The 17611-nt window shown below is 43.2% G+C and overlaps 1 protein-coding gene and 1 long non-coding RNA gene across 3 annotated transcripts in view; one reads left to right on the plus strand and one right to left on the minus strand.

Annotated features, from left to right (window-relative positions):
* The window catches only part of LOC142578522 (uncharacterized), a 317467-nt gene that overhangs the window by 43041 nt on the left and 256815 nt on the right, over positions 1–17611 (minus strand). The gene's annotated exons all lie outside the window — the stretch shown is intronic.
* Positions 8310–13657, plus strand: LOC142580119 (uncharacterized). 2 transcript variants are annotated; one of them, XR_012827567.1, is made up of 3 exons: positions 8310–8671; positions 9434–9560; positions 11930–13657. It is a non-coding gene; the product is annotated as an uncharacterized LOC142580119 (long non-coding RNA). The 2 variants fall into 2 exon arrangements; XR_012827566.1 differs by having other exon boundaries at positions 9434–9547.

A 17611-nucleotide genomic window follows, 5' to 3' on the forward strand; every position in this document is an offset into this window, starting at 1 on the left:
TGGAGTAAAGAAAAATACTGAAAGCTTTTAATACCACTCTTCTTTTTTTCTATGGAGCTTCGTATTGCCTAGTTAAGTTTACGAATGTGCCTGGTTTTGGCGGGCGTTTCTTCGACATTTTCTGGAAGAAGCAGATGTCTAGCCCCCGTATTCAGAAATGTATCTTAATACAAAGCTCATGCTTGACTTGATATAAACGACGCCTGGTGCGAACGTCCCCGAAGACGCTCACTGCCTTTCTTTTGGTGCGTTCACGACTTGCGTCGTTTAGATCAAGTCAAGCATGGGCTTCAAGTTATGATGCATTTCTGCATATGGGGGTAAGCGTGCACAATTCCGGGCAACGCACTGTGCCATTGACACCGAGAGAAAACGGGGAAAACAGAGTTAACCACTTATGATCCTAAACGTTCGCGTACCTGTGGTGTGCGTGTATCGTGGAAGAAGAAACAGCGCAAACACAAGGACGAAAAAAAGCATCAACCACACCAGCGCTTCGTGGTGTGGCATGTTTTTGCGTCGTCCTTGTGTTGCGCTGTTTCTTCTAAAATGCTCAACCAACTAGCCGGCAAGTCCATCCTGTGCATATATAAATTAAACACACGCATGAGTGTAGATGGTCTTCGAAGCTTTTAGAACAAGCACTGCCACAGGATACGAGCAGCGCACACGTAACAAGTGGACACATTAGTCATTTAAACATGCGTGCCAATGCATTTGACGCGGCTATCGGCATAAGCAGTCTCCAAATGTTGGAATGCATGCGCTTCAAAACGCTAACGATCCGCTGCTAATGCAGGACAACAGCTCACAGCGGACTGAACCAAACTCTAAACTAATGCACTTGAAAAGAACGCCTACACGGCAGCGTGAGGCACGTCGAAATGCCTGGTACTTGCGTCGCAGTTGCGCACCAGTATACGCGCGAATTTAATTAACATACGTGGATGGTTCGCGCAATACTTTGTATCCGCGTATTTTGGAGAACATGGACTGGAGAAGCACTCGATCATGAGCTGAACGGCACATTTGTTATTTTCCTGCGGTGACGACAATCCGTGAATAGTTCTCACGTTGTCGTCTACGTTGTCTTCCTTCGTTAGTCGTAGCAAGGAATGGAAATGATGCGAACGCACACGTATTCCAGTACACAACAGCACAGCACACTGCAGGGAAACCCCTTCCACCACAGCCGATTCATCAAATACGTTTGGTATATATATAACCTCTAAAAGAACACGACTGGGCGTGGCGGCGCTGTGGTGTAATGGTTATGATGTGTGTTTTGATTTGTATAAATGCGAGTGTACGCGGGTTCGAATTCACATGATGTATAGAGCATTGTGATTCTTGATAAGTATGTGATTCCCTTGACAATTGTATTCTAATTAGATTGAGTGACTCCTGATTGTGAAATTTGCGAAGATATTTGCAGATTAAGTGATAATTCGCTTTTTTTCTCCTCAGTGGCGTTCGTGACGCATACGCATAGGCCGCTTCAGAGCAGTCACGCCTCACGGTAGGCAGCAAATAGCCAGGAAAAAATGACTTTAAAATCCTGCATAACTTTGCTCACGCCTATTCTGAAGGCCGCTTGGAATCGGGCCAGTGTCTCTGAGGAGCCGCCTAGGGAACAGTATATCAGCGGCCGTAATTTGATCTGATTTCCTGCCTGCATGCGTGACCAGGACTTGGCTAAGAGGGTATGGGAAGAGTACTAGCACTCTGTTCTGAAGGAGTACAAGCACTCTGTTTGGGGGAGTAGAAGTACTCGGTCTGGCGGTGTACTATTAACCCTGCGGGGAGAGTATTAGCACTCTGCGGAAGAGTACTAGCACTCCCTGTGGGAAGAGTATTATCACTCTGCGGAAGAGTACTAGCAATCCTTTGCGGTGGAGTAACAAAACTCTGTCAGGAGGAGTTGACCTACTCTCTCTCAAAGAGGGTCGATCTACTCTCGAAAAGAGAGTGAAATATGGGACAAGCAGCTACTCCCTCAAAGAGAGTGCCCGGCACTCCCTTAGTTTTTAGAGTGTAGTATAAGTTCTGCGGGCAAGAATCCGCACATCTTAAAAACGTGGTTCACAAGAGCATGCGGGATATGTCCCATGCGCTTACGCAAATTTGGGCCCTCTTTCATTTGCTCAACATTTCTTTCATGCTCCCTGACACGCTCATTAACACAGCGCCCGGTCTGTCCTATATAGGAACGACCGCACGAGAGGGGAATCTCGTACACAACCCCTTCTTCTTCGTAAAAAGGTGTTCTCGGTAAAAACACACAAGCAAGACCTGCCTTTCAGAACAATAGTGACGGAAAAAGGGTCATGGCAGAAGCAACTTAGCTCTTATTTGTTAATGTATTTGAGTAAACTAGATGTGCCAGACCGTTTTCAACGAAAAGATCGGATGAAGTATGTGAATTCCTGGGAACTGAAGGTAGTGTGGGCTTTGCTTTTTCCGTGGAAATTGTTGATTTATTTTATTCTGGTCCCCGTGATGGCTCTGTTCTTTTGCACTTATGGAGTGCATTGAAGGGAATCATCCTATTTCCTTTCAGAACTCTGCCGGTGTGTCCATTGATGACTTCCTAATCATTTTAAAGTTTTACCTGGAGTCCACTTATATAATAATTGACCAGCGTTTTTCTTTTACAGAAACCTGGTATATGCATTGGATCCTGTGTCGTCCCTGTGTTATGTAACACTTTTCTTTCACAAATGGACCAAGTATTGTACCAGGCTTTACCAGCTAACGAGGTTTTTAAAGTATTAGGGTATGTAGATGATTTTTTGATTATTTTAACTACGGACGGGAGACAAAACTCCGTAAAAGTTGTGACTACTGCTTTATCTGTTGTTAGACAACAAGGAAAAGGCTTGGATTTTACGCATTAACAGCCGCATGGAAATGTTTTACAGTTCCCACATCTTAGCATTGAGTTGCAAAGAACGTGCAAAGAAAGGGCTTCTGCCATATGACTCAGCGCATTCCAAATTAGTGAAGAGAGGAATTGCGTCACTCTGCACTCAGGAAGTCGTGTGTTCACAAGATGGCATTGGGTTCTGACAACCAATTGGTTAGGCTCGCGTCAACTGAGTTCCCTGATTCACTCGTAACAGGAGTAACCGGAAGCCTCTTACAAGAAATAAAGAGAACGGCGATGAGAGCTCGAGCATAGGCCCCTCGACAAGATGTGAGGCCGGTGGTCGTGCCGTATGTGCACAAGGTGGCCCACAATCTGAAGAAAGTAGGGAGCAGACATGGCGTCCCGCTTGTGTTTTCAGTCCCAAGGAAGCTCGGAAGCCTTTGCTCTCAAATCGCAAAAATAAAAGAAAAAAGAACACAAAAAGGCTGTCGGACCAAACATGGGCGACGTTTCATGAAGTGCCGAAGGGGTCACACTTCATGCCTATCACATGGCAGGAAAGGCAGGTTGTGGGTAGCGAAACTTCGTTATCATTATTTAAGGCCGAGATGAGGTTTCTTGAGCGTTGTATATCATGAATGTTTGATTAGATGCGTGATTGTAAGTTTTCTGTGTGCTTATGAGTTGACTGACGGTAGACATGTGCCTGCGTTCTCAGAATAAAGCAGTTGCGAGTGACGCCCTGCCCCGTTCTCTTCTCTCGTGTGTGTCCGTTTATTTGGCGTCTTTATATTTTGTAATTAAGACGCCTACACTGTCCGCATCGCAGATCGTAATGAAGACAGGGCTCGCCTTGCCACACTATACGCAGCAGCTGCCAGAGTAGGGCGCCCCGTTGTAAACATTCGCTTACTATCTAAATTACCTATCGTAGTGTAAGCGCGCACATGCAAACATGAACACTTCACACTCGATGACGGCGGACACTGGCTGTCAAAACACCGGCGTGAGGAATCGCGCAGCGAGTGAAGTGACTTTCGTGCTGCCTATCGCTCCAACGCAAACTGAGCGGTGAGAACACAGTGCACGTAAAGTTATTAGTCGTCAGGTCACCTAGACTGTGCTCCCGAAACATATCGCTTTCAAGATAAAGCCCGCGCGACCGCGCGTGGCCGAAGTAGAACGTGCGCCCTTCCTCCCTTCTCCGGTGCCACGGTGACGGATTACACGACGGATTATACGGTGCACTTGATCACGTTGCGCACGCGAGGTTTAGCCGCCATCCCTAACAGAAATGATTTTAGAATGTCTATAAAAGTCTATAGACTTTTTATAGACGACCTTGCCTTTCTATAGATTTGGACTTTGGTTGATACAAAGTCTATTGACTGTCTATAGACAAAAGTCGATAAAGCTTCTATTTCTTTTTGTCTATTCGCAGTCTATAGACAGTGTAGAAAAAAGTCGATATGGCGTTTGTTTCTTTTTTGTCTACTTCCCCACAACAGACACCTACAGGCGAAAGTCGATACAGTCTCTCATAATAAATGGTACGCGGGAGTGCCAAGCCTAAACATATGAAGACAGTGCGCCGTGCGGTGGCGAAGAGGACCATCATCATCATCGACACCAATTTGGGAGCGCCGGCAGTGGCGCCTCAGAAAGCGTGGCGCGAGAGTATGGCTCGTGGCCCCGTGGCGTGAGCAGTGCCCGAGGTTCGGAGTTGGACGAAAAAGAGCTTCCTCGCTGGGCGTCCCCTTATGAAAATGGATTTAGAGTTCCTTTAGAACTCCTAATGAGTTCCTATGGAGTCAAAAGGGACTCTATAGGAACTCGCAATCTGTAGAGTCGTCTGCATAGAATCTCTATAAGAAGTCTATAGAAACCTTTCTATAGAAACAAGTCATTTCACACACAATAGATGTGCAATAGAGGGTGTATTGACGTCCTATGTACTGAATTCTATAAAGTAATTTTTATAGAATGTCTTTAAAACTTCTAACGCGACCTGTCTATAGAATGGCTCTCCATTCGTTCTCTATAAATGTTCTATAGAGAGTGTATTGATATCATATGTACTAAATTCTATAAAATAATGTCTATAGAAAGTTTTTAACACTTCTAATGCGGCGTTTCTATAGACTGACTCTCCATTCACGCTCTATAAGCAGTCTATAGAGGGTTTATTGTCATCATATGTACAATATTCTATAAAATAATGTCTATAGAAAGTTTTTAACACTTCTGATGCGGCTTGTCTATAGACCGACTCTCCATTCACCCTCCATAAATGTTCTATAGAGGTCGTATTGACATTTTATGTACCAAATTCTATAGAAAAATTTTTATTGAACGTTTTCAGAAACGTTCTATAGAGGTCGTATTAACATCTTATGTGCCAAATTCTACAGAAAAAAATGTTTATAGAACCTTTTCAGAACTTCTAATGCGGCCTGTCTATAGAATGGCTCTACATCCACCATAATAATTCTATAGAGGTCGTGTTGACATCTTATGCACCAAATTCTATATAAAAATTTATAGAACGTTTTCGGAACTTCTAATGCGGCCTGTCTCTAGACTGGCTCTCCATTCCCGTTCTAAAGATGTGCCATCATATGGCATATGTACTGAGTTCTATAAAGGAACGTTTATACGACATTAAAGAAGCTAAAGTGCGGCCTGTGTAAGAACGGCTCTATATTTTCACTCTATAAACAGTACCCAGTATCCAGTGCATCGCCGGATTATGGGTCCAGTGCCGCGCGCTGGATGCATGGGGCGCTGGGCAAGCGCGGCGTACTGGGAGGCGCTGGTTACTGGTGCGAAAAACAGTTCTAGCGCGTTAAATACGCGGTGCCTAGACACCGTATGTATTTTTTGAATAGAGAAAGCAACAGAGAGCATTTTAGTGCAATGAAAAACGAAAAAAAGAACATGTAAAAACAGAAGTGCTCTGACCAGGATTCGATCGCCGCACCTGTAGATCCCCAGCCCGGATCACTACCGCTACGCCACGCCAGCATACGAACACAGGTGGATAATTTAGCATACCAAAATCGAGAAGCACTTTTAGTTTCACAGAGAGAAGTCTTGCACAGACGTGGTAGATGCGCTATCGCCCAGCAACTAAAACTCACGCCTGTACCACAAAGAAAATTTTGCTTTCCGTATTCAATAGTGTGCTCGGAAGTGCCATAACATCGACTTTCACTTGCGATTGGTATTTTAACTTCGAAAAAAGTCCTAAATGAACCACCGACCCGGGACGCTGCATGAATGGGCTGTTACTGCCGATTTCGATAGCCGTTTCTTGTTCTTCACGCGAGGGGTATGCTATGTTTTCTTAGTTCAGTGATGTCTTTCAGTCTACACGTCTGTCTAGTCATATATATTCGTCAGAGAAGCGCAGGCTAGTGCTGGGAGCCTTCGGCGACAGCACATATACCTGCGTTTATGACGCGTCACATCGGCGCTCCTCACTTCTTGTGCTGGCACTGTAGACATGAAAAAATTGTTTATTTAAAAGCACCGATGCGAAATCTGAAATATAAAGTAATTTATCCTTGTTAGACTCCTTGATTCTTGAGGTTAGACGCGCCGATAGCGTGCAGACGGACTCGGCGGATACGCTATGCCTAAGCTTCGGTGGGGACTGATCTCGGCGCGGGTAGCTGGCGAAAGCTAAAATGTGTGTATTTGAGCCTCAGAACTCTTTTTAGTACAATAGGGAAAGTGGAAGCGCACGAATCGCCTCAGCCTTGTTATCGGTGCGATAATATCAAGCAGCGGCGGTAGGCTTCGAACTCGGGGTCTGTTCGAGCGCGTCTGAACGACTTCTGGATTTCATGTCCACTCCACAACACTGCGACAATGGCGATAACTCCCAATCATATGTTACGTGCGAACTACTAAAAAAGCGGCGTCCTCTGCGTTTGCATGGTTTCGTTCAAGAATTTAGCTATCCGCCTTGTCAAAAGGCAAAATGCAAAAAACGAAAGTGATTTTCATTGTCACATGTGCAGGAATAAACAAGGCAGCTCACGCACCTTTATTCCATGCTGCGACACAAAATAGTTCTATGACCCTAAGATATAGCGTTATTTAGGACAAGAGACTAGTATGAAGTGATGAAATTGTATAAAGGATTTAATATTCAGCAGCGCTCGTCCTTGCGTACTGGAGCCAGAGCGGCACAAACACAACCAGCGCAGTTTCCAATGCGACCGTCTCTTCCAGTGTGACCCAGCATTGCCCAGCTCTTATCCAGCGTTCTCACTGGTCTCGAGTGAGTCCCAGCGAGCGCCAGCGTACCCAGTGCGATCCAGTGCTTAAAAAAAAATAACAACGCGCTGATTTCACACTGGAAGGCACTGGAAGACGCTGGTTCTTGCAATCGGCATTTCCGAGGTTTTTTACTATAAAGTAAGAGCATCGTTAAAAAGACACTCATTGACGAAGGCAAACATCACACTAATCGAAATTGGGAAAACCAAAGAAATATAACGGAAGCGCGCATTGTAGTTTATATCGCATATGCAGGTAAATCACAAAGATGTATACCAAGAAACACTAAGCAAAACTGCGCCGTAGCAATCGCGTCATATCTATTTGCTGGCATGCAGTGACTGCAGCACTTGGGGCGGAAACACATCGAACGCCGCCGCACATTTCTGGCACACACCACTCAAATGCGACAAATGCACGCTGCAGAAACGATTTTTTTTTTCAAGGAATCTTAAAGTCACGGACCACATGAGCGCGATCCGCGCATGATAAGCACATCGCCACGAAAGCAAGATAGGGAACACATAAGCGTAACCTGTGCCTCACGGGTAAAATTAAAAATCATCGTATATAAATTATGTTGCTGTGCGACGGACACAAGCGCACGGAAACATCACACACTACACATGTGTACCTCCTAGGTTGTGTGGACAATTTCTGGGCTACATTTAAACGACAGCGGGAAGTTACTTCAATGAGAAACGAAGTGAGGGCGCATGTAGTGCGGGTAATGGCTGCGCATAAAGTCAGTTAGGGTTTTAAGGCCAGTCACCGAGGTTGAAATCGTTAAAATCACACCCCAGCAATAGCTTACGCAGGGTAAATTGTCCGGATCTTGAAGGCCATGCTTTTTGCTGACTACATGTGGCATAAGCGATTCAAAAGCAAGAATACTGCATGTAATTTATTTCTGCCCTAAACTATAGCACACAATATGAGCATGTCAATGTTTCTTCTTGTCTAGCAACATATGTATGTAGTTCGGCCCAAAACGGCACAAAACCTGCTGTAGTGGGTATTATTGTAGGAATCACGGAGGCCACAACAGCCGCACTATTTACAGACGGCGCTGGCAGCGCCGGTATTTTCGTATTCAACGCGACAGGTAGAATACGAAGGTACGGCGTGTTGTAATTGCTCCGTCTTCAACGGTTGTTGTGCGAGCTGTATCGGTGTGTTTGTTTGATCGTGTGTTATTAGGTTTGCTGTAATGAAATGAGACGTAGTTCGCGAGCACGAAAGTTCCAGAAGATGGCTTGAGTCTCGCTGTAAGCACGCCGTATGCGTGGCGCGCCAGCTAAATGTGGACCAACGATTTTCATGCCGTGGAGTGCGTTCCCTTTGTCTCCGCCGGTTGTCGTGGAAAGCTTGGTGGACGGCGCAAAGAAGTAATGCGTATTATTAGCGTGCCTCAGCTCGTCCACTACCCAGCGGCTTGTTTGCTGCAAGTAACATCGCAGACGCATCACTGGAAACTTGGAGAGCGCCTTTCGACCTCGCCGTACTGTTGAAACGGTAAGCAATCGTGCTCGCCAACTACACGTGCGTTCATCCGTGTTGTGTGTGCTTCCCGTGTGTGTGCTTCCCGTGCGCCTTGCGAACGTAGCAAGTGGAACACCCACGTCAACAGTGAACCCTGTGCTGATACTTGCTACGCGCTGGTTGTAAAAATTGTGTACGCAACTCTATTGCCACAGTGCGGAATTGATAATCCTGATAAGCGTTTGCTTCCGCTGAGAAAAGTTTCGGAAATCGTGTTCACCTTGTGCAGCTGTGCGTGAGCTCCCGCCTGTCTGCTGAAGTTGCATAGTAACGACCCGTCTACCTCTTCATCGATTCTTTCTTCAATGACGTTTCCTCACTTATAAATGCTTCGACGTTGGGCACAATCTCTGCTTACGAGGTTTTTGGCTAACGAACAGTTCTAGGGAAAAATTGTAAGCCAATCATAGCTTGCTACTAGTACAGCTTTATTTCCAAGACAAGATGTGTTGACATAACTGACTTAACTAAACATGACAGGGGAACGTTGCCTATACTAAGTAATGGAAAAAACATTAAGATTAGATTGTAATCTGCTGCTGCGGCGCGTCCAAAACTTTATTTGATGTAGAGGTCCCTATTGTCATGACATTCGATAATTTCAAGCATTTGCTCTCTTTCCACATTAGTGCAGACATTGTTTTCATGACCCTTTTAGGTGCTGATTGCATGTTTTCACGATATCACAGCTTTATTGTGCCACTGCTATAAGCTAACATAGACCTCATTTTGTAGTGGCGAGGCCGTGACCCACAACATTAACTACAAGATCGAGGAGCCCCCAGAAATGCAGACCCTGTGGATATATGGCTGCAGCAGCATGGCGTGTGATCTGGATGGTCATGTCAGGTGTGTATGAAATGTATGTGTTCCAAAAAGGGGGCTTGGTGTCATTCATAGTGAATTTTGTCAACACGTTCCATACTGCAGCTTACTAAAGAGACTAAATATTTATGCAACCTTATTGAACTTGCTACCTATTTGTGTTCATAGCCATTATGCCCACATTATTGTGTCCTGTATAAAACTATACCTAACCTTTCCTGATGTTTAGTATTTCTTTTGCGTAAGTTGCTTACCTGCAAGTTAAATATAATTTTTGCTTTGTACGTAGTGTATTTATGACTTTTTATTGTGGTTTTATTCTTTGAAAACTATTTCCTATGCTGTACCCCTTATTTGCATAATTTTTTTCTGTTCGTGCTACAATCTCGTGCAGTTTTCTGTGCATGTAGGAATTCGAAGTGTAGTGGACAAAATATGTCACAGGTCTAAGCACGTAGTGTGCACACCTTTGTTTATCATTGATATCTTTACAGTTACTTCTCTGTTCCCTTAGTAACAGCCACTGCGAAATACACATTTGGTGAGCTTTAATTTCTTGAAAATTAATGTGATGGTCAGTATTTACTATGCTGCATTTACTTCAGTAGTACATAGGCACAGACTGATATGGATACCTTGTGACCTACACAGGATGCCTTTTTTGTTTGTTGCATTAAAAATGGCGGCTCACCCACGTGTCTTACTATATATGTGGTATGCCTCATCGATTTCACTTGTCAATTTTTACAGTGGATGAAAACAGATGAACGATTGTAATCCAACATGAAGCCCCGTTGTGGAAATGTACGGCCAAGTTGGATGACCATACTGGTCTTTTGAATGAAATATACACATACATATATATACACATACATATGATACCGGCCAGTTTGCCCTATGTACACTTGACCACATGTGAAAGGGATACAGAACGCTGCCTGTGACACACACGCCAATTTTGGTGGTATCTTTCACCGAGCAAGCGTCCCTTGCCTGCTTGCCTTTCACAATTCTCTTGCACACTGCTGTGCATATAGGCACCCCGACAAGAAAGGCTTGCTTAGATACCACTAAATTTGTCTTGTGTCTGTCAGAGGTAGTGTAGTCTATTCTTGTGATCATGTGTATATTTGGTCAAATGTACATGCAGCAGATTGGCCGGTGCCTCAACATGTGCCTAAGACAGCACCATAATTCACACCCCTAATCAGTATGGTTGTCCCTCTTGACCATACACTGATGGGACTGGGGCTGCACGCCAGATTTAGACTGTTCATCTCTTTTGTTCAGCTGCGGCAACCAATTGACCAACAAATTCGCTGAGGAATGCCACATAAAAAGACTGGGTCACAATCTGTTTACTGAATTGTCTGCAACCTTCGTAGGAACAAATTTGTTTGTTGCAACTAGTTTTAGGCACGTAATTTCTTGTTAAATTTTCTGCTTGACCTACAGAGCAGTTATGCAATCAATCTTCAAAGAGACATGATTAGTATAATTTTTGTTTTCTGTTTTTCACATGCCATGTTGCAAGAAGGACCCTTTTTAATTAAAACTGAATTAACTTTTCAATTGCAATTGGGAAGTCTTATCATTGCGTTTAGGATACATATCAGTGTACATACCTGTACTAGATTAGAAACTAATTGTTTCAATAACTCAAAAAGCACGAATATACTGTGTCCATTGTATCTGACAGTGACACTGCGACTGTGTTCCAAATACCACTAATTGGCAGTTGTCCATCATAATTTGCGAAAACAACTTAAGACATTATTGTTCCCCATACAATGGATACTTACATGCATCATCATGATTGCTCAAGCTCCATGTGAGAAATTTATTATTGGCATATTAAGCATAGTACATACCAACTATGGCTAACAGCGGATGGAATATTAATTTTGTCTACCGCTCAGCAATAGAAGCCAGTAGGTCATTCCCTTCTTTTCAAAAAATTTGTTTCCTATGCACAGTGTGACGTCTGTATAGGACTCTTAGCTCATGGGTGTTCCTGCTTGCTTATCTTATAAATGGGGAATGTGTTGTCATTGCAAGATGAGATTAATGTGTGACTAGGCTGTTGTCGTTTGGAGATGCTTTTTGTCATCAGCAATGATATTCTACTGCCAGGCACATTGGCCCAGTGCTGATGTCACAGTATCTTGGGAAAGTAAAGATATTGTCAAAAATGATTCTCAAAAGAACTGCCGCTGTTTGGCAGAGTGGTGGGGAGGTGGGGTGTTCCGCAACTTTTCTGTTATAATTTTTTTCTGAAATACTGAAATGAAACTTAGCATAATGCTACAACTATATAGATATTTGTGGCATGTTTGTGCCTGCTAATACATTATGCCTGAATGTTCATTACACCTTTTGAAAATTAATTTCAATTGTATTTTCCAGGCTCCAGCGTCGCCGTTATTAGACGGACCAAATGAGGCCAAAAACTAGCCTTTCCTTGCTCCTTTCCTGGGAAGTGAAATAGCAGGTGATCATGTAAGAATGAACTTTCAACATGTGAGCAGTAGCCAAAGCTTCATACAGGTCATGCTGGTGGTGGAATGATAAGAAACCGCAATATTTATTTGTTTACTTATTCACTTAATATTTATTTATTCATATCTCGTGAATACTGTGCAGTTTTTCAGCAAGGAATCAGATAAAATAAAGAAATATCATTGCATCAAAGTAAACATGTTATTTGAAAAAGCATATTTCACGTAGCACAGTACCATGATAAAACATTTTCAGACAACTAGTCTGCTTTTGATACGAATTCATGAAAACTGCAAATTTTGAAGAAACAGAGCAGTAAGGTTAACAAATCTTACTAATAACTAAAAAATGAGATCACATTTCTGTTGGACCTAATACCATAATTTAATCTGGCAAATTAGAGATACCATATGCTGCTCTAATATACAATCACTAATTTATGAGTAGATGTGCGAAACTCTCAAACATTGCAACAATTTCATGTAAGCTGTAAATTCATATATAAAGTTTGTTGACTTTAGACATAGCAGATGGAGTCTGCAGAACTGTGATATCTCTTTCTGGCACAGAGACGGGGATTAGTAAGCTTCGTGGTGTTATTTTTCTTAAACCTGCCAAATAGTTCTTCCTGCAACAAGTTGAATTCTCAAATGCCACAAACTTCAAATTAGTGCTGTGGTTGTCTCAAAAGTGTTTCTGTATTTTGGATGTATTTGAGTAGAAAAATTTACAGAATTAACGAACTTGTGCTAGTTCTTCTTTATTTTTTTACAGTTTCAAACTAAGTCCTTTTCCTTCAATTTTTGCTATTTTCAGCAAATTTTAATAAATATTGATGGTTTTAATGTAAAACTATGATTTAAACATGTTTAAATGTATCAAACCTCATCAAATTTGATTCCATAGTTGCCGAGAAAAACTATTTTACTGTTTAGGTGCATTACATAGGAGCTCCTGAGCTAAATCTCTTTTTTAGTCATTGCGTGTGTCGGTCTGGTTTGTATTTCTCACCCTAATTAGAATATTGGCTCTGATCTCAAAATTGTTTCCCTTACAACGAAATACAAGCTTTTAAACTTTGTACGATATATGCTGTACTGCTCTATGAAAACCACTGTTTGCCACATTTTTGCAGGGCCTGCCAGTGCTAATTTTACACATAAACATAGACTAATATGCTGTGTGGTTTCGGTATATGGTGTACTTATCTCTGAAAGCCATTATTTGCCACATTTTCGCAGCGACTGCCAGTGTTATTTTTGCACTTAAACAAACTAAAATGCTGTGTCGTTTCGTCAGGCTGACACAACATTGCAGTGCACATTCATATCAGTCTATTTTCAGGCTTTAGTATCCAACCGCTTAATGTGCACTGCTGGAACAGGCACTCCTTTTGCAGTTTTAATGGTATGGTTTCTTGTCCTAGTCAAGCCTGTTATTGCCAGGTGTCAACTGTAACCAAGTCTGCCACTGATGCTTTTACCTCATGTTTTGCGTGTTTGCACCACCAGCTTGACCTGAGAAGCATGTTGGCAGCTACAGTTTGTGTGTTGCAAGTTCTAGTCTGAAGCGTGTATGTCACATATATGAAGTATGTATCTAGTCTGAAGTGCAATAAACATTTCAAACTGAATACTTTGTGGTTGTAGCACCAATTATTTTGCCACTGCATTTACAGTAGTCCTTATTGCCTACAGTAGAACTTTGGTAAATTGCAAGTTCTTTACACATATCGGCCTAGCTTTTATAGGCATTTGCTTGTAGGTACTCGAAAGCAACTGCATAGAAATATTCTATAGAATTTTGTCTTTAGCGTCTCTAAAGCAACTCGATAGAAATATTCTCTAGAAATTTGCCTTTAGCATCTCTAAAGCAACTCGATAGAAATATTCTATAGAAATTTGCCTTTAGCATCTCTAAAAAAACTCGATAGAAATATTCTATAGAAATTTGTCTTTAGCATCTCTAAAGAAACTCGATAGATATATTCTATAGAAATTTGTCTTTAGCATCTTTAAAGCAACTCGATAGAAATGTTCTATAGAAATGCGTCTTTAGAGTTCCTATAAGAATGCGGTGGCCAAATAACTTTTGAAACTCTATAGGAAAATTCTATAGGCAATCAAAATAAACCCAATAGAGTTCTATAGAGAACATTCAAAAGACTTTCTAAAAACACATTAAAAATTTTTGTAAGGGTCTGGCCCATAGGAGCTATCGCCGCCCGCGCCCCTACGCCACACCCGAGTCAACGCTGTCGCTCGCTGAGAGGTTACCGCGCCCCGCTCTTCCGCTGGGCAACTGGCCCGGGAGGGCTGGCGGTCCTGAACCGGGGCGATCCAGCGTTCCGGTGAGCGGCCACAGGGCTACCCCGCCAGCTGTGGACGCGACCCAGTGACTGCGGCCGGCCACCTGAGCCCCGCGAGGCGGTCCGACCCGGCGGTCCGACCCGGCTGTCCAACCCGGCCGTCCGACACTGCTGTCCGACCCCACTGGCCGACATCGGTTCCACGAGGTCTCCGACACGGCGACACACGCTTCCGCCGGAACTGTAGGCCAATTATAATCCACCGATCCATAGATATAGTTCATGTCGTCTATGAGGCATTTTGCGGAACTGTCACATGTGTGTGCCGTTATATGTGTTGTGTGCGTCAATACAAGTCTGATGTGTGTTTGTGCTTCTGCGTGCTGCTTCTACCCTTTCCTGGAGTGATCCTACACCCAATAACATCACGCAGTCTCTATTTATTTTTGTGTATTTTTTGTCTGTAGACTTTCTATAGACGAAAGTCGACAAGATTTCCATTTCTTTTTGTCTATTTGCAGTCTATAGACGGTCTGTTGAAAAAAGTCGATAAGGTGTTTGTTTCTTTTTTGTCTACTTCCCCTCTATAGACTACCTATAGACAAAAGTAGATACAGCATCTATTTTTCTCTATTCTTTGTCTCTAGACTTTATATAGAAGAAAGTCGATAAGATTTCCATTTCTTTTTGTTTAATCGCTGTCTATAGACGGTCTATAGAAAAAAGTCGATAAGGTGTATATTTGTTCTTGTCTATTCCCGTTCTCCGTAGCTCTTCACAAACACGCACATGCACACATTCACGTACACACACACACACACACACACACACACACACACACACACACACACACATATATATATATATATATATATATATATATATATATATATATATATATATATATATATATATTCCTGCGCGACCGGCCACTCGAGTCACATTGCGTGTAATCCCGGGCTTCTTCAAGCTCGGACAAATATTTCCATGGAGCACGTGTTGGAGCAACAGAAAGCTGTATCGGGAGTTTCCAATCTTGCTCCGCAATTTTATCATGGAGACTTTTCATCTAATTAAAATATTTGAGAAATTAATTAGTAATAATTATCTAATCAGGTGAATGGAATCAGGGGAATCAGGGAAATAATCTGAGTATCTCCAAGCGATGGCAAACAACGCTACCTTGGTTCTCTCCAGCTGGTTAGCATTTGCATATTGTAAAGTCTGGCCCAAATTAAGTGAAACACCCCGTATACTTCTTTGCAATTCGAATAATTTTCCACGGTTTCCTATATCACCGCTGGTGAAGGCCACAGGGTGGGACGTCACCAAAGGCGGTGTTAACTTGTGCGAACAATCCGTATACCGATTCTGGTAAGGCATGAGATGAAGTATAAAAAGCCGATACTGTACAATTCTTATTGCTTCAGGTTTACATGCCGTATAAAGATTGACAATAGACAAAAATCGCTAATCTTAGCCCAACCCGTGTACGCGGGTTGGGCTAAGATTAGCGATTAGCGACCAAGCTTAGTTACCGGTGGATAACACGGAGCTGCGTTTGATATAAGCCACTGAAGTTGTATACTGTTGAGATTGCTGTAGAGCCTATTTGTAGACTTTTGTATACACATAGTGTATACCTCCGGAATTGTTGACCACATTATATGATCTACGTAGTCGCTCTGGGCAATCCAAAGACAGTCTTCACAGTTGTCATAGCATGACTTTTGCGGCAGTAGAATAAAGAAAGCAAAACGCCGATGCAATTGTGATAATAACTGTTATGAACGCCAAATTTATCTACAAGTGGATTCCAAACAGGCATCAAGCTAAAAGCAGAGAGACTCGTAACGTTTGTATCTGACAACGCGGGCTTTGTGAGTGTGCGATGAATCGATGTCCCGCATTTGGCGTGCGCCTTGTGTGTCGTCCGATTCTCAGATACTTTTCACATTGTCTTCATATCTCGACGGCAACAGTAACATCGCGCGGTTTTTCTTCGACTGATATCCTGCTTTTGGAACATGAAACCTGGAATAAACTCAGTCACTCGCAACTTAGCCAGAAAATTAGAGAACAATACATTAGTCGATCCGGGAAGCACTTTTACACGTTTCAAACTCAAGGCATTGCGTTTGACGGCAGTTGGAAGATTTTTTTTCATCATCTCATCCACTTAAAATATGTGCTCAATTTTCTGAGTCCACCCAGTATTTTGCAGGCGGTATGCCTGTGCGGCCACACATATGAGTACCTCACTGCTGTACTGATTGCTTTGACCTATCACCGGAACGAACAATTAGCACTAACATACGTGCGGGCATCACATTTGGTGGTGCGCTGGAAGATATGCTACAAATGCGCGGTATTACTCATCGTCGCTGGCGATAATGCAAGCGCCTGAAGGGCCCTGTAACGGCTTTTACAAACAGCGCATTCATCCATGTGTTCGTTCCCGTCTCACACGATAGCCCAAAGTTTTTGTAATAGAACCTGCCAGCGCATTTCCTTCGTCCTTGAAAAAAAGATCAAAAATGGAAAAGAAAAGCAACCCGTTCCGGCGCGCATGGCGCGCAGAGCGAGAAAGAAAGAGTCAAGAAAAAAAGGAAAAAGCGCTCAGACTCCTCGGAGCGCGCACGCCCTGGCGCGCGGAGCTCCTGCGCATGCGCGGCGGTGCGCCATCTGTCCGCGTCAACTTGAATTCTCAGCGAGTGTGCCAGGCAAGTAAATGCCTGTAGCGGTGTGCGGTGTCTGTCTGAACGTTGGTGTCTGTGTATGCGTGCCTTCTTTGTGGCATCACACGTCAACTACACTGAACGGTAAGCTTTAGCGAAGATTTTTTGAGTGACTAGCTCATGATTAGGTGAGCGCATTTCGTAGCGCGAACCGGCTGCATGTAGCGCAAGCGACTCGGGCATAGTATCGGTTTGTCGTTTTCATGATTTGATAACGCGCTCTTGTTCACACTTCTACTACACGAAATGTTTTACGGCAAGCGCTCCCTCACGCTTGTTGATTTTAGTGCCATAGTTTGATGTGCGTAAAAAAGGAAGTACACCATGTTTTAACTTGATACTGAGCTGCCACTAAGCGTATTGTGTGTGTTGGGCAGCCAGTGTGGTAGATCTCATTTCGTGGCGCTCAATCCGGCCGCAATGAATGCTGCGCCGCATGCGTAGTGAAACTCTCGCGACACGCTTTACGTATATATCTCGATGTGTTAGCATGAAGAATTTTCAAACAGATCGTATAGTTGAATATTTGCTAGCGTACTCGGA

The sequence above is a fragment of the Dermacentor variabilis genome, chromosome 4 (genome assembly GCF_050947875.1).
Source record: "Dermacentor variabilis isolate Ectoservices chromosome 4, ASM5094787v1, whole genome shotgun sequence".
Lineage (NCBI taxonomy): Eukaryota > Metazoa > Arthropoda > Arachnida > Ixodida > Ixodidae > Dermacentor > Dermacentor variabilis.